We start from the raw sequence: 16833 nt of genomic DNA on the forward strand, positions 1-16833 counted from the left end.
ATGGAGGTATGTGCGGGTTCAGCTCTGAACCCGGACAACCCCTTTAAATAAGGATGATTATATGAATGGACAATGATCAATCAATTGTGTGTAATATAAATTATAGTATAAATGGCAGCAAGAACATGACCTGTCCATTAGTAGTGAGACCTTTCCACTACTTTCCACCACTCTTTATTGTCTCTAACTCATGTTAATGTGAATGTTTCTGGAGGAATGGAGATAACTGAGGGGAACTGAGTTTTGCCTAATATGACATGCACATAGTGATACTTACTAAGCCCGAATGGTTTTGTAGAACCATTTCTAAAACAGTAAAATGTTTTTGACAGCAATTACATCATCATTTCATTTGTTAGATAATTTCACATCTTAAGGAAGGTAATAGAGTATGTTAGCAGTTATCCTTGTCCTTAATGAGAAAAGTCTGCCAATCATACTTACTTTGTGATAAGAGATAATAGTAGGGACATAAAAGGAACACTTCACAGATGGGACGCTGCTGCTGATGCCATCAGCTCTGCTATTTGTTTCCATATTAACCAGGTTTATTATTGTGCAAACAGCAATAAGTGCTATGGAAGTTGGTGAACATTAGTGTTGGGCTTAATTGTCATGCTCCTCAAGTAGATTAATTAATATATCTATTTCTTTGTAATGCTCGCATTTATAGTTGGAAGAGATAACATAGTCAATCTTTTTACTTTGTATATTTTATTTTTAAGAATGGTGGAAAATAATTGTCCCCAAGAGCATAAAGAAGAACTTGGAATATGTAATTAATATTCAGTGATGAACTAATCTATTTAAAGTGCTTCATTGAAGACTAAAATGTTATGAGGTTTGCAATTTAGAGTTGATTTTGTTAAAATTCTAAAATGGTTCAATAAATAGTACAAAGCCTTAAAATAAGACAGCTGATCTAAAATGTCAAAGATAAAAATGCTAACATCATTGATAGTGATCTGCTATGGATTTCCTTGGAACATGTGAGATTAAGGCCTCTTTCACATGGGCGTCATGTTTTTTGCCCTGATAAGATGCGGGTGCGTTGCGGTAAAATGTGCGATTTTTCCGCGTCGGTGCAAAAATTGTAATGCGTTTTGCACGCGCGTGAGAAAAATCGGCATGTTTGGTACCCAAACCCGAACTTCTTCACAGAAGTTTGGGTTAGGTGTTCTGTAGATCGCATTATTTTCCCTTATAACATGGTTATAAGTGAAAATAATAGCATTCTTAATACAGAATGCATAGTACAATGGGGCTGGAGGGGTTAAAAAAAATGAATAATAATTTTACTCACCTTAATCCACTTGATCGCGCAGCCCAGCTTCTCTTCTGTCTTCTTTCTTCAGAACCTGGGTAAAGGACCTGTGGTGACGTCACTGCGCTCATCACATGGTCTATCACATGATCTTTTACCACGTTGGTGGATCGTGTGACGGACCATGTGATGAGCGCAGTGACGTCATCACAGGTCCTTTACCCAGGTCCTGAAGAAAGAAGTCAGAAGAGAAGCCGGGCTGCGTGATCAAGTGGATTAAGGTGAGTTAAATTATTTTTATTTTTTTTAACCCCTCCAGCCCTATTGTACCATGCATTCTGTATTAAGAATGCTATTATTTTCCCTTATAACCATGCACTTGCTTGCGGATGCTTGCGATTTTCATGCAGTCCCATTCACTTCTATGGGGCCTGCGTTGCATTAAAAACGCACAAAATAGAGCTTGCTGCGATTTTCACGCAACGCACAAGTGATGCGTGAAAATCACCGCTCATGTGCACTGCCCCATAGAAATGAATGGGTTCGGATTCAGTGCGGGTGCATTGCATTCACCTCACGCATTGCATCCGCGTGGAAAACTCGCCCGTGTGAAAGGGGCCTAAGAAGTGAGGACGTTTTTTAGACATCTGTCAGAAGTCTCATTCAAGAATGGTAGTAGACTTTTGAAAGCCTAAAACAGCTTACTAACACCAAGATATCATACTTAATGGTATAGCAAATGGAGAAAATATGTAATTTAGATTAAGTGTTTGTCTAGAATAAATTAAAAGTTCTCCAGGAGCCCTTAAGCTTCTTTTATTGACAAGATAGTGCCCTGACTTACTAATAGGTCCTGGTTGACCAAAATAATGAGGTTAAAGAACTGTTAGTACGGCATCGGTCACATAGCTGGTTTTGATGAAAAGTTGAAATACAACTCAAATAATGTATAGATTTTACTGACATATTAGGAATGTTGTTTCCTTGATTAGCTATTTGCCATGGTCCAACAAAGGGAAAGCAACAAAGAAGACATGGTTCTAAGACTAATATTAAAGGTCGATGATTCATAAATTATCATTTATACAGATTTTCACTGATGAGCAATTATCGTATCCTTTTTTCTATATATCAATAGTACAAGTGATGATAGAAAACCTTATAATATATCATATAAAAGAAAAATGCCTCTTCTCCACTCATAAGACTCCTCACCTCCCTACGTCCTGCATTGATCACTCATTCTCGGTTCATTGCTAAAATCTGTCTTCAAGGAAGCCAGGTTAGCAGTCCACTGAGAGGTCAGGTGACAACTGCTGCTCTTTAAAATCTATGGATGGGGAAGGGGGGGGGGGAGTAGGAGGGAGCTGCTGAGAGAGAAAGAAAGTGTGGGAAAAACAGAGAAATCCTTCTGCTACATCTAGTAAGTATTTAATCTCACCCCAGTGCTGGATTTACAACTACACTGGTCATTACTGCAATACAGGTGAAATTCGAAAAATGAGAATATCGAGCAAAAGTTCATTTATTTCAGTAATGCAACTTAAAATTTGAATATTGTGAAAAGGTTCAATATTCTAGGCTCAAAGTGTCACACTCTAGTCAGCTAATTAATCCATACCCCCCTGACCAAAGGGTGCCTGAGACTTTGGGGTTTCATAAGCTTTAATAATTTATTGAGAAATCCACATATAAATGTGTGACAATTATAATGAGCTCCTGACATAAGGGACTAGTGCAGTTACAAATAGCAGCATACTCATATAAGGCTCAATGTGGCAACCATGCGTCCATATAATGCAATTCACCGTTCAACACTAATATAGTGAGGGACGGTGACATACATCTGCATAGCCTAATAAAAATACCGCTAACAATGATCACAACAATCAAAATTACTAACCCAGCCTGGATTGCGCTGCCCGATGATCGTTTCGCTATGCGCTTCCTCACGGTGCTTCCTGCCCTATACAATAGCCAAAACCATGAAATATTTATTTCATGTGACATGTACTGGCTATATATATCATTTTTCTAACCTGTTCATCATGACGTGCCTCCCTGGAGGAGCTCTCTCAGACCAGCTGTGTGGGAGGAGCAGCTGTAAAGTGAAAGTAAAAATCCCAGCATGCATTGCAGCAAGCATGTCCAGAGGAGCAGGGGGCGTGACTAATTTATGCGTAACAAATTTATGTTCATTTTTGCCAGTTTTCTGACTCAAATGAAGCCAGAAATCTACGGCAGCACTGAACTGTCATAGATTTCTGTGCATGGACTGCCATAGGAGGGGGGCTGTTGAGCGGGGGGACAGATCTTTGCTGCACAAGAACTATGATGAATAAATTTGTACAAATCGATCTGCTCACATAGAGCGGAGCATCCTGTCTATCATCACATGACTAAGGCTCCATTCGGACGTCCGTATAATGGGTCCGCATCAGTTCCGCAAATTACCCATTCATTCTCTATGGGGACGGAATGGATGGCGAGAGAACACTATGTGCTCCCCGCATCCTCATTTCCGACTGGGTGTATTGTGGATCCGCAATGCACTACGGACGTCTGAATGGACCCTAAGGCTACTTTCACACTAGCGTTAGCAGGGTCTGGTAGGCTGTTCCCCTGCCGGATCCGTGCTAACGCTAGCCCACGAGTGCTGTCGGAAGTCCACTCCGGCCCCATTCACATTCACTGATGCCCAGCACACTGCGTTTTTTTTCTGGCCGCCTCTCGGCATGTTTGCCGAGCTGTGGCCACATCGCTGACCTGTCCCCATAAAATTAAATGGGGCCAGAGCGGACCTCCGGTGGCACTTATGGGCTACTGTTAGCACGGATCACTATATACAGTGTACAGCGGGTCACGGATCTCTATACTCAGTGGTAGGGGTTACATATCACCATATACATAGTGCAGGAAGGAGAGGACACACATTTATAGATGGTGAGACCAGTGACTGCTGCTGATATCACTGACCTCAGCCATACTGACAGCTTACAAGGGGTTAAAGCTCCTGAACTGTTGGTCTGGCTGTAATATGTCTGTGATAAGAACACAGTGCAGAGGGGCCATAAACAGGACAGATACTGGGATTGCTCACAGTTTGTGGTCCACAGCGCTTCCCTGGCTCTGCTACATCCTCACATGTTGGCAGGATCCTCTCAGTACAGGGGAAACAGAGGGGGCAGAGCCTGCAGTCAGATCAGCCATCACAGCTTCCCCTCAGTCTCCCTTCCTCCTGCAAAAGTTTCTTTATTTTAGCTTTCAACAAGTGTCCCTGCTAAACCCCTGCCAGCCCTGCACAGCCAGGAGTGCCAGTCACAGAAGGAAAGCACCTCTGATACAAGTAGGGTGCTTTAGGACCCAGGGAGCAGCACACTCCTTCAGGCATGGACGAGGTAGCTCCTCCGTGGCATGTGCAGGGATGGACGAGACAGGCAGCTGTGAGAGCAGGACAGGAGGGGACTGGCTGCCAATAGCAAGGAAACCAGGCACATCTGAACAAGATATATTAGTAAGTGTAATATCTCCCTACTTTTTTTTTATAGTTTTAATAAGTGCCAACAGAGTGGCCAACCCCTTTAAGGCAAACTGACATTCTGTCGGCAGCCTTGGGCCCTGCATCGTGGGGGGGCCCACGTCAACCCGAACACCCACATACTGAGGCGGGGCACAGGAGCACATAGTTCCCTGCCCAGCTGCCTATCACCACCATAGGCTTCAAGTCTAGTAGGCCTGAGGCCTATGCGGTGGTAAAAGCCCAGCGTGCATGGTGACGTTATCGCGCGGCATGCGTGATGACATCATTGCGCGCCTATATAGGGCCGCGCACAGGGCTTTTATGTACGTGCGCCTGCCTCACCATTCCGGACACAGGTAAGTATAAGCCTTTTTTTTATTTTTGTAAATGGGGAAACTACTTTATGGGGCAGTATGGGGGAAATTACTATATCGGGGGCAGTGTGGGGGAAATTACTATATGGGGGCAGTGTGGGGGAAATTACTATATCGGGGGCAGTGTTGGGAAAATTACTATATGGGGCAGTGTGGGGGAAATTACCATATGGGGAAGTGTGGGGGAAATTACTATATGGAGCAGTGTGGGGGAAATTACTATATGGAGCAGTGTGGGGGAAATTACTATATGGGGGCAGTGTGGGGGAAATTACTATATGGGGCAATGTGGGGGAAATTACTATATGGAGAAGTGTGGAGAAAATTACTATATGGGGGCAGTGTGGGGGAAATTACTATATGGGGCAATGTGGGGGAAATTACTATATGGAGCAGTGTGGGGGAAATTACTATATGGAGCAGTGTGGGGGAAATTACTATATGGAGAAGTGTGGGGAAAATTACTATATGGGGGCAGTATGGGGGAAATTACTTTATGGGGACAGTGTGGGGGCATTGCTATTAGGGGACATTTTTTTTGGGGGGGGGGGGACGCTATGCAGGCATTATTACCTGGAGCACAATATAGGGTGTTATTATTATTGGGGGCACTCTAGGGGACATTATAATTTCTGTAGACACTATAGGGACCTTTGGGGTAATTTATCAAACTGGTGTAAAGTAGAACTGGGTTAGTTACCCAAAGCAACAGATTCCACCTTTCATTTTTGACAGCTCCTTTGGAAAATGAAAGCTGGAATCTGATTAGTTGCTATGGGCACCTAAGCCCAGTTTGATAAATGAGCCCAATTATGAGAATTCTAACATGTCTGTGTAACAAATTCTGTAGAGCCGAGATGTGGATGAAAGAATTAGTCATGGCGTTCTGGGTCAAGCGGAGGAGAAGAGGAAAGAGAAGATCTACATGACAGGAGAAGTCACTGGATGTAAGAGGTATGTGGTGCTGTATTCCCCTATATGTAGAGCTGCCTCACTAATGTGACCTGCATCTCATCTTTTCCTCCAAGTCTTTTTTTTATCATAATCATATGTATTTTAAATTTGGCAACTAAAATTTTAATTTCTCACCTGCAGTCCTATGTAACAGCCCAGATAACAGTGATAACTTTCTGTGTGCAAATAATATAGTAGATATTCCATGCAGTCCTATGTAACACCCCACATAACACAATAGTTCACTGTGTTATGTGGGGTGTTACATAGGACTGCAGGTAACACCTATGACATCTGTACTCAGAGAGTTATGAGATGGTGGGGGGCTGACTCCTGGCACCCCTGCCAATCAGCTGTTGGAGGAGACCGCAATGTCCCAGTGAGCGCCGCAGCCTTTTTGCTCCTTACCAAGCACAGCGCTGTCCATTTGATAGCATTGTGCTTGGTATTGCAGCTCAGCCCAAGATGGGACAGATCTGCACCTAGACCATGTGAATGATGTCATATGGCCTAGGAAGAGACTGTGGCGCTTACAAAGCACTGCAGCCTCTTCATACAAAAAAAATATATAAAAAAATGGAGGGAGGGACCCGAGTTGGGTAGACAACCCCAGGCCTATCATGCACTTAATCCACTAAGGCTACTTTCACACTAGCGTTCGTCGGTCCGCTCGTGAGCTCCGTTTGAAGGAGCTCACGAGCGGACCCGAACGCCTCCGTCCAGCCCTGATGCAGTCTGAATGGAGCGTATCCGCTCAGACTGCATCAGTCTGGCGGCGTTCAGCCTCCGCTCCGCTCGCCTCCGCACGGCCAGGCGGACAGCTGAACGCTGCTTGCAGCATTCGGGTGTCCGCCTGGCCGTGCGGAGGCGTGCGGATCCGTCCAGACTTACAATGTAAGTCAATGGGAACGGATCCGCTTGAAGATGTCACCATATGGCTCAATCTTCAAGCAGATCCGTCCCCCATTGACTTTACATTGAAAGTCTGAACGGATCCGCGCAGGCTACTTGCGCACTTGCAAAATTTTTTTAAGTTATTAATGCAGACGGATCCGTACTGAACGGAGCCTCCGTCTGCATTAATATGATCGGATCCGTTCAGAACGGATCCGATCAAGCGCAAGTGTGAAAGTAGCCTAATTAGGTCAAAAGTATAGTGCAAGGTAGGGGCTGTTCAATATTTCTGTTTGTGTGTGTTTGTGCAGCCACACTGCCCTCCTTTAAGCGTCCAGGGCCTGGGTAGCTATACAAGCCTTTTGGACAAATGTAATATTGATTTTCTTGTGGGAATGCCATTAATTGAAATCTTTAAAACATTTTAAAAAATGTCTCAGAAAAAGATGAAAATGGAGCCAGTGGCGTAATAAATCCCATATTACCTTCTCCTGAGCATCTTTCATAACACAGCTTATGTACAGCAGTTTTTACTGCTGCATTTAGGTATTTAGGTGACATACCGCGCCATATACAATATAAAGCGTAATGTGAAAAGAGTTCAGGTTCTACATTAAACAAATCTGCTAATTTTACATTTATACCATTTTTTGTAATACAGTAATAATATAAGATACATTTAATAAACTCAGCAGAGATATCGAACCTGGTAAAAGTTGGCAGGAGAATTAGCCTTAAGGAACCAAGCTGTACAAGTTGCTATATCTTTGAACAGACTGGCTGTAGACATAAAAGTATTGTGCCCAAAGCTTTTTAGGTCTGTCAGTTTTTTTTCTTATCTTTCCTTCTATTCTAGATCAAGGTTATTGCTGAAAGGGAATTAGGGAACAGTATATAAACCACACAGGAGTAAATCATCCATAAAAAATGTGGTTATTGCATCCCGTTAAAATGTTTGCATATGCACCGGTTTTCAGGGATACACAACACTTTATTACATTCATTGATATAAAGACAGCATGTAAAAGGTGTGTCTCTCTGTGCATGGACAGACTAGTTGCTGAGCATCTATTTCCAAACAGGACCCACAACCTCATGGTCAAGGGCTCTCCTGACAGGGGTGTTTCAGTTTCAGCAAATTCATTTGTTTGTGTAATGAAAAGTTATAAAATATTTCAATATAATAACTGCATCAAGTCCTCACATTTTTTCAGATCTCTGCCTGCAGTCATTAAGCAGGTGTGGCGCATGGCGTCCCCCTGGACGATCGTGTTTAGCAATGCCAAGTGGTGATGTGGCCCTAATAGTTTGTATAATGGTGCTCCTACCTGGATACTGTTATTCCCTGGGGTTAGACTCCACAGAAACTAAGGTGCTGTAGTTACTGAGTAAGTAGAGTGCAGACTTTGTGACGTTTAACATTTTTTGCGTGAATAAACTTGCGATAAACTTGTTTCATCCAAACAATGTCTTGGCTCCAGCAGGCTAAGGGTAAATTGGTAAGTGAACTTGAATACTTTGCTTTATCTCTCTCTGCTGTGCTAATCTCTGGCTTCAGTCTGGTTACTGGACTTTCTAGAGGTTCTGGTACCGAGTCCCTTTGGCCGTTGACCCCGTCATACTATTTATGAACTGCGAGGAGTCATGGAGCTTTCCAAGCTGCTTCCCCTGGAAGACTCATGCTGAAGGAAGTGAGAAGACCCCCTCATTGTGCCATGTTGTCTCATCTTCTTCCAACTTTTAACTAACTACAGCTTCTTGCAACCCCCTCTGGGCCATGTAAGAAGGTACAAGGAATCATCGTGGATGATAGGTACGTGTCACCGAAGTTCCTGACCTCGGTGGAGTAAAAGCAGTTTTTTATGTGTCAGCAGCAGCTGCTGTTTGACACCTAAATACTTAGTATGGCTGTATAGCTGATCCGGGACGGCTCTTACTGGGAGTAGTCAAAGTGCTGGGTGAGTGACTACTCCCTATGTTCCAGGCCGGGTTTTGCCAGGCATAAAAACCAGCCAGCTCTGCCAGCTCAGTCTGACAGTGGAGCTCAGGAGGTGTGTGTGTGCTGGGATCTGAGGCTTGTGCCATGCTGGAGGGCTGAGACCTATCTGTAGGGGAAACGGGTCCCCAAAAAGCCTGCTCTGGACTCCTGGAGGCAGAACTGCCAACAAGGTGATTTTTGCTATGTGGACTTTCCATTGTGTGTGAACTAACACCAAGACTGCAAAGTGCCGTTTTGTTTTTGCTTTATGTGTGAATAAACACGGAAGTTTGATTTAAGAACTGGTAATTAGCCTCTGTACTTGTCCGCACACCCTGTCAGAGAGCCAGAGCGAATCCCCACAGCCACTACACAGGAACCTTTATTGCTTACTTCAAGAGGATATAAAATCTATCCTCATCATGACTCATAAGAAGACACAGCTTCAAAACACAATCCAAAAACAGCAGTCCTGCAACTGTGCGTCAATTACATGAAGAGGACGGATTGTCATCCACTGGAAGCAAACAATGACGTGTCCTATTGAATGGGAGCATGCAGAGATCTTGAAAACCATGAGGAACTTATATAAAAATTGTTTAAAGGGGTTATCCGATGTCCCATGTGTCGGGCCCCTCACACGGAATTTACTTACCCCGCTTCATGTGCCGCTCCTGGTCCCCGCACCACCGCTGCTGCTTCTCCTTGTACACGGATGAAAACATCCAGTGTCAGAGGGAGCAGTCAATGGTAGGCAGGGATGGGGAAGAGCCTCCCTAGCGTCACCCACGATACTAGGTGGGCTCGTCCCCCCAACTCATTGAAGTTTATAGACAGAGTATTACAAGGGGTCAACAGCCAAAGGCACCCAACTCAAAGGTACTATAACTGTCAGAAACTCCAGTAACCAGACCAAATCCAGAGTCTTGCACAGCAGAGAAAGAGAAAGCAAGGTATCGAGGTTTGCCTGCCAGTTTACCACAAAACCTGCTGGAACCAAGAGAAAGACCACTTATTGTCTGGATGCAGGTTTATTCAAGTAAAGCTGTTAAACTTTATAAAGTTTGGACTCTGCTTATTCTCCACCAGCTATGACTCTCCCCTTAATTGCTATGGAGCCTAAACCTGGGGAGCGACGGTATCCAGGTAGGAGCACCGTGACACACAAAACTAATAAGGCCGCATAACCACTCGGCATTCCTAAAACCTGGTACATAATTGGCCCTGGGGGGCAGCACGCTGCCCATGTGCTGGAATAGTACATTTTTCAAATGTTAAGAAGGCGATTTATATTCTTGGAAATAGGGGCAAAGTGCGCCACTATTAGTAAATATGCCCCAATGAGTGTCTATGTGCTGTTAAGAAGTACAGATAAAGGCTGCAGACTGAGCTATCTAAGCAGCTTTCTGACAGATTCACGGTGAATCAGAAAGCAACAGTCTGCAGATACACTGAAGGTGAAAGTTGCAGAGAGGAAAAGTTATTGAACATTTTTAATAAAGACCAATTGAAATAATGATTTTTAGCCCAAAATGAGTAAAATGTGATGATTAAAAAAATGTCCCCAAGGACATGCACACAGTAGTCTTTAAAACCTATCAAGTATTGCAAAACATTCATATTGTGTTTTTAATAACTGATATTACAGAAGTAAAGAAAGATTCAAGGCAGGTCAAGGCAAGAGATTAGCAGAGGAAATAGAAAAAGTATATGGGAAATTGCAGGATATAAATCATCAACTCGTAATATCTCTACCACGCATTAGAGTATTGATTTCCTTTTTCATTTTTAAAATGTGATTCATTGCAGGTGTTATTAAAATCAATGATGTCTGGCTAATTATAACAGAAGGGAAAGACAACACATCAGCTAGTGATCTGCTTAAATGGAATATATTATCACTCAGACATTTGTTTCAAGCCAAAGCTTTTTATTTTTTTCAGTCTTGTCATGTTACAGCTATAAAGAAAACGTGTAGATTTTGTTTCAGCCTGCTTCTAGTGGTATTATTAAAGGGGTACTCCAGTTGGTTGAAGTTATCCCCTATCTACAGGATAGGGGATAATTATTAATTTGGTAGGGGTCCTACCACTGAGACCCCCATCGATCATGAGAATGCACCCCCTGCAGCCTCCCTGAAATTAACAGAGCAGCCAGCTATCTCCAAATTTACCTTGGAAATGAATGGAGCAGCTGCACGCATGCGCAACCGACTGCTCCGTTCATTTCAGAGGGATTATAGAGGGTAAAGGGCCCCGTCCTCGAGATCAGTGGGGGTCCCAGTGGTAGGAGCTCTACCGATCTAATAGTTATCCCCTATCCTGTGGAATACTCCTTGAGGATAGATTAGGCATCACCCAGCATCAGCAAAATGTGTATGTTTGAAAGTCATTTTACAATTTACATACAGAATGAATCAACATGAAAACTTGAGTAACTAGTTAACCACCCCAGGACCGCCGCACGCAAGATTGCGTCCTGGCGGCGGCCTGTAATTCCTCCTAGACGAGCCGGCACGTCATCTTGCGAGAGGTGACATTTCCTGTGAACGCGCGCACACAGGAGCGCACGTTCACAGGAACCGGAGGTAAACGAGTGCATCTAGAGCCTGCCAGCGGCGATCATTCACTGGCAGGCTGTAGATGCGATTTTTAACCCCTGAAAGGTATATCAGACGCTGTTTTGTTAACAGCGTCTGATATACCTGCTACCTGGTCCTCTGGTGGTCCCTTTTGCTTGGATCGACAACCAGAGGACACAGGCAGCTCTGTAATAAGTAGCACCAAGCACCACACTACACTACACCCCCCCGTCACTTATTAACCCCTTATTAACCCCTGATCACCCCCTTGTCATTGATCACCCCCCTGTAAGGCTCCATTCAGACGTCCGTATGTGTTTTGCGGATCCGTGGATCCACGTAGCCGCAAAACACGGACACCAGCAATGTGGTTTCCGCATTTTGCAGATCCGCACATTGCCAGAACTATATAGAAAATGCCTTTTCTTGTCTGCAATTGCAGACAAGAATAGGACATGTTCTATAGGCTCTACAAAAAATGCAGTGTTCGCCCGATCAGGCCTGATCTTGTGCGCACATTTGCGTTCAGTCACTGCAAAAACACTGTAAAATCGCTGCGGCACTATAAAGATCACTTTTGAGGGGCAAGGCAAGTTCATAGAAGATATTTTCTTTTTTGGCACAAGTTAGCAGAAATTTTTTTCATATTCCACTAACTTGTGACAAAAAATAAAATCTCACATGAACTCACCATACCCCTCACGGAATCCAAATGCGTAAATTTTTTTTGCCATTTATATTCCAGACTTCTCACGCTTTAGGGCCCCTAAAATGCCAGGGCAGTATAAATACCCCATAAGTGACCCCATTTTGGAAAGAAGACACCCCAAGGTATTCCGTGAGGGGCATGGCGAGTTTCTAGAATATTTTTTTTTGGAACAAGTTAGCGGAAAATGTTTTTAGTTTTTTTTTCTCTTACAAAATCATTTTCCGTTAACTTGTGCCAAAAAAATATATATATTCTAGGAACTCGCCATGCCCCTCACGGAATAGCTTGGGGTGTCTTCTTTCCAAAATGGGGTCACTTGTGGGGTATTTATACTGTCCTGGCATTTTAGGGGCCCTAAAGCGTGAGAAGAAGTCTGGAATCCAAATGCCTAAAAATGCCCTCCTAAAAGGTACTCATTGGAATTTGGGCCCCTTTGCGCACCTAGGCTGCAAAAAAGTGTCACACATGTGGTATCGCCGTACTCACGAGAAGTAGCGCAATGTGTTTTGGGGTGTCTTTTTACATATACCCATGCTGGGTGAGATAAATATCTCTCTAAAAGACAACTTTTACCATTTTGCTATACAAAGTTGTCATTTGACAGAGATATATTTCTCTCACCCAGCATGGGTATATGTAAAAATACACCCCAAAACACATTGACCTACTTCTCCTGAGAACGGCGATACCACATGTGTGACACTTGTTTGCAGCCTAGGTGCGTAAAGGGTCCGAAAGTCCAACGAGTACCTTTAGACTTTACAGGGTTGCTCACAATTTAGCCCCGCCCAAAATGCCAGAACAGTAAACACACCCCACAAATGACCTCATTTCGGAAAGTAGACACCCCAAGGTATTCACTGAGGGGCATATTGAGTCCATGAAAGATTGAACTGTTTGTCCCAAGTTAGCGGAAAGGGAGACTTTGTGAGAAAAAACTAAAAAAAATCTATTTCCGCTAACTTGTGCTAAAAAAAATAAACTTCTATGAACTCGCCATGCCCCTCACGGAATACCTTGGGGTGTCTTCTTTCCAAAATGGGGTCGCATGTGGTGTATTTATACTGCCCTGGCATTTTAGGGGCCCTAAAGCGTGAGAATCCAAATGCCTAAAAATGCCCTCCTAAAAGATACTCATTGGAATTTGGGCTCCTTTGTGCACCTAGGCTGCAAAAAAAGTCACACATGTGGTATCGCCGTACTCAGAAGAAGTAGGGCAATGTGTTTTGGGGTATATTTTTACATATACCCATGCTGGGTGAGATAAATATCTCTGTCAAATGACAACTTTGTATAAAAAAATGGGAAAAGTTGTCTTTTAGAGAGATATTTCTCTCACCCAGCATGGGTATATGTAAAAAGACACCCCAAAACACATTTCCCTACTTCTTCTGAGTACGGGGATACCACATGTGTGACACTTCTTTGCAGCCAAGATGCGTAAAGGGGCCCACATTCCAATGAGTACTTATAGGATTTCACAGGGCATTTTTACGCATTTGGATTTCAAACTACTTCTCACACTTTAGGGCCCCTAAAATGCCCTGGCAGTATAAATACCCTACAAGTGACCCCATTTTGGAAAGAAGACACCCCAAGGTATTCCGTGAGGGGTATGGTGAGTTCATGTAAAAAACATTTTTTTGTCACAAGTTAGTGGAATATGAGACTTTGTAAGAAGAAAAAAAATAATAATTTTCCGCTAACTTGTGACAAAAAATAAAAACTTCCATGAACTCACTATGCCCATCAGCGAATACTTTAGGGTGTCTCCTTTCCAAAATGTGGTCATTTGTGGGGGTTTTCTACTGTCTGGGCATTGTAGAACCCCAGGAAACATGACAGGTGCTTAGAAAGTCAAAGTGCGTAAATTTATTTTTTTGCACCATAGTTTGTAAACGCTATAACTTTTACCCAAACCAATAAATATACACTTATTGAATTTTTTTTTATCAAAGACACGTATAACAATAAATTTAGAGAAAAATGTATATAGAAATGTAGTTTTATTTGAAAAATTTTACAACAGAAAGTGAAAAATTACATTTTTTTGCAGAAATTTCGGTCAATTTTGATTAATATCAAAAAAGTAAAAATGTCAGCAGCAATGAAATACCACCAAATGAAAGCTCTATCAGTGAGAAGAAAAGGAGGTAAAATTAATTTGGGTGGTAAGTTGTATGACCGAGCAATAAACCGTGAAAGTAGTGTAGTGCAGAATTGTAAAAAGTGGTCTGGTCATTAAGGGGGTTTAAGCTAGGGGGGCTGCATTACAGTACCTCACATGTAAGGGTCTGTTCCATGCAGCAGGTACCTGGCAACACAATCTGGTTTTTGGTCGTGTTTTAATATGTGCTCTACTCGGATTTGCTGCATGCCCAAAAACAGTTGCAAAATGGAATACCAAAAGCAGCTATATGACCAGACACCCTTACTGCTCAGTGAAAACATTATTGTGTCTGCCAACAAGGTTGTAGACAGGCTAGGGGCACACAACATCAGGCTTGGATTTCTGCACCATTATGGCGACTTGTGTGTCACACAACTGCAATATCTGTCATTTGTGGCAATGTAGTAGCGTGCAATGCTATGACGTAAGTGTATCATGTGTATTAGGTTGCCACTTACCCCACCTTAATAGCAGTCAGCAGAATTGTGATTGCAACATGTAGTTTACGAAAAACGTTATGGATATTATAGGACCCATCGGGGTGAATTGGACCATACTGTACCTCGGTATGCATCAGAGATTTTTTTCTCTCAGATTTTGTATTGCATGCTTCATTGAATGTCATATATCCTATAATATGGCGATGCACAAACACCATATGGCGGTGCACAAGTGCATACAGCTCTATATTAGGGAACTACAGGGTTTCTGTGTGCTAGTGTACAGCTTCATAGAAAGAATGATAGATAGATAGATAGATAGATAGATAGATAGATAGATAGATAGTGTGAGACAGTGACAGTTCTCTCACAGGTTACAGGCAAGGAAGGGGTGGCTAGTGAGGTCCACACCCCTATTCCACCACAGGTGAGACCAGCTGGAAGTAATCAGGCTGGCATAAAGCACCTCCCAGGGTGTCAGCAAGGGGGAGTATGTTACCTGTGGACAGAGGCCTGAAGGCTCTGTCAGTGTGGTCCAAGCCAGGAGGGCTGAGAGACCACTATTCCCCAAGAGACAGTGGACTGGAGACATTGGGCGTACTGTGCTCTGTACAGCCAGGAGGCTGTGGGACATTGGCTGAGAAAGCCGCATGTGTTCACAGGATGTGAACAGGGACTTAGGTGATTCAGGAATATTATGTTTAGTTAGAGCCTGGATGGGCGAGTGTTTGTTATTTTTGCTTGTGCTGGTGTATTACAATAAATAAACTGTTTGGACCTGAAACCTGGTGTGAGGATGATCCCCTGAAAGAAAGCTACCCCTCACAATAGATAGATAGATAGACAGGTTAGAAGCTAAGTTTTCTTTGTCCGCTTCACCCAAACGCTCCTGTATTTTAGGGATTTGAGTCACACAGGCTAACAATAACAACGGTAGGCCAGCATGGAAGCGTCTTGATTTGTCTTGCTTGTATTTCTGGAAAAAATATATTTTTATATTTCACTTTTCTGTAATTTGACATAAAAATACATGTGCTTTAAGTGACAAGTCACGAAAAGTACCTGCAATTTTCATCAGAAATTCTAAATTACATGTTAATGATGCAGAAAAAGCTTCGGTTTTGTCGCATATGGCATAGTTCAGCTCTCAGATTTGGCTTGTTTGTTCACGGAAGGAATCTGTTATTTCAAGCCTGGCATACAGCAACCTTGAGAAAGTAAGGACACACAGATCACCTACATATTTAAAGTTTTTTCTTTTTCTTTTTCTTTTGTGAAACACAGGACCTCCCGACCTCCATGTATGAAGCACTGATAGTTCTAAAAAAAAAGATAAGGATATGTTGGAGATGGGTGCTTATAGACCTATTTCTTTACTTAACACTGATATTAAGCTGCTCTCAAAGGTCCTGGTCAATAGACTTTCTAAGGTGATCACATCGCTAATTCACCCAGACCAAAATGGGTTTATGCCTGGCAGGGGAGCCAATTACAATATACATCGTTTGTTTGCTAACATTCAATCCTCCGGGGGGACCGCCCGCTCGATCCTGTCGTTAGATGCCATGAAGGCCTTTGACAGGGTCGAGTGGAGCTTCCTCTGGAGGGTGCTGGGAAGAATGGGATTTGGTTCAAGGTTTATAGCCATGGTCCGTCTGCTTTAAATAACAAATCCCCTTCAGCCAAGCTCAGGATCAATGGGACCTTGACCAGGAGTTTTATGTTGGAGAGAGGTACCCGCCAAGGATGTCCTCTCTCGCCACTCCCATTTAATATATATATTGAGCCTTTGGCTATAAAAATCAGACAGGACTCGGGCGTTCTTGGATTTGGGATTGCGGGAGATCGTGATCGGATTTCTTTATCTGCAGACGATATTCTGTTCTTCATGCAACAGACCAATACTACCCTGCCAAAAGTTATGGAGATTGTAGAATCGTACTCCAGGT

At 43.1% G+C, this 16833-nt stretch overlaps 1 protein-coding gene across 1 annotated transcript in view; it reads left to right on the plus strand.

The window, feature by feature from the left end:
• Positions 1-16833, plus strand: part of CNTNAP2 (contactin associated protein 2) — a 2163381-nt gene that overhangs the window by 1926082 nt on the left and 220466 nt on the right. The gene's annotated exons all lie outside the window — the stretch shown is intronic.

This window comes from Bufo gargarizans, chromosome 5 (genome assembly GCF_014858855.1).
Source record: "Bufo gargarizans isolate SCDJY-AF-19 chromosome 5, ASM1485885v1, whole genome shotgun sequence".
In the NCBI taxonomy this organism is placed as follows: Eukaryota; Metazoa; Chordata; class Amphibia; order Anura; family Bufonidae; genus Bufo; species Bufo gargarizans.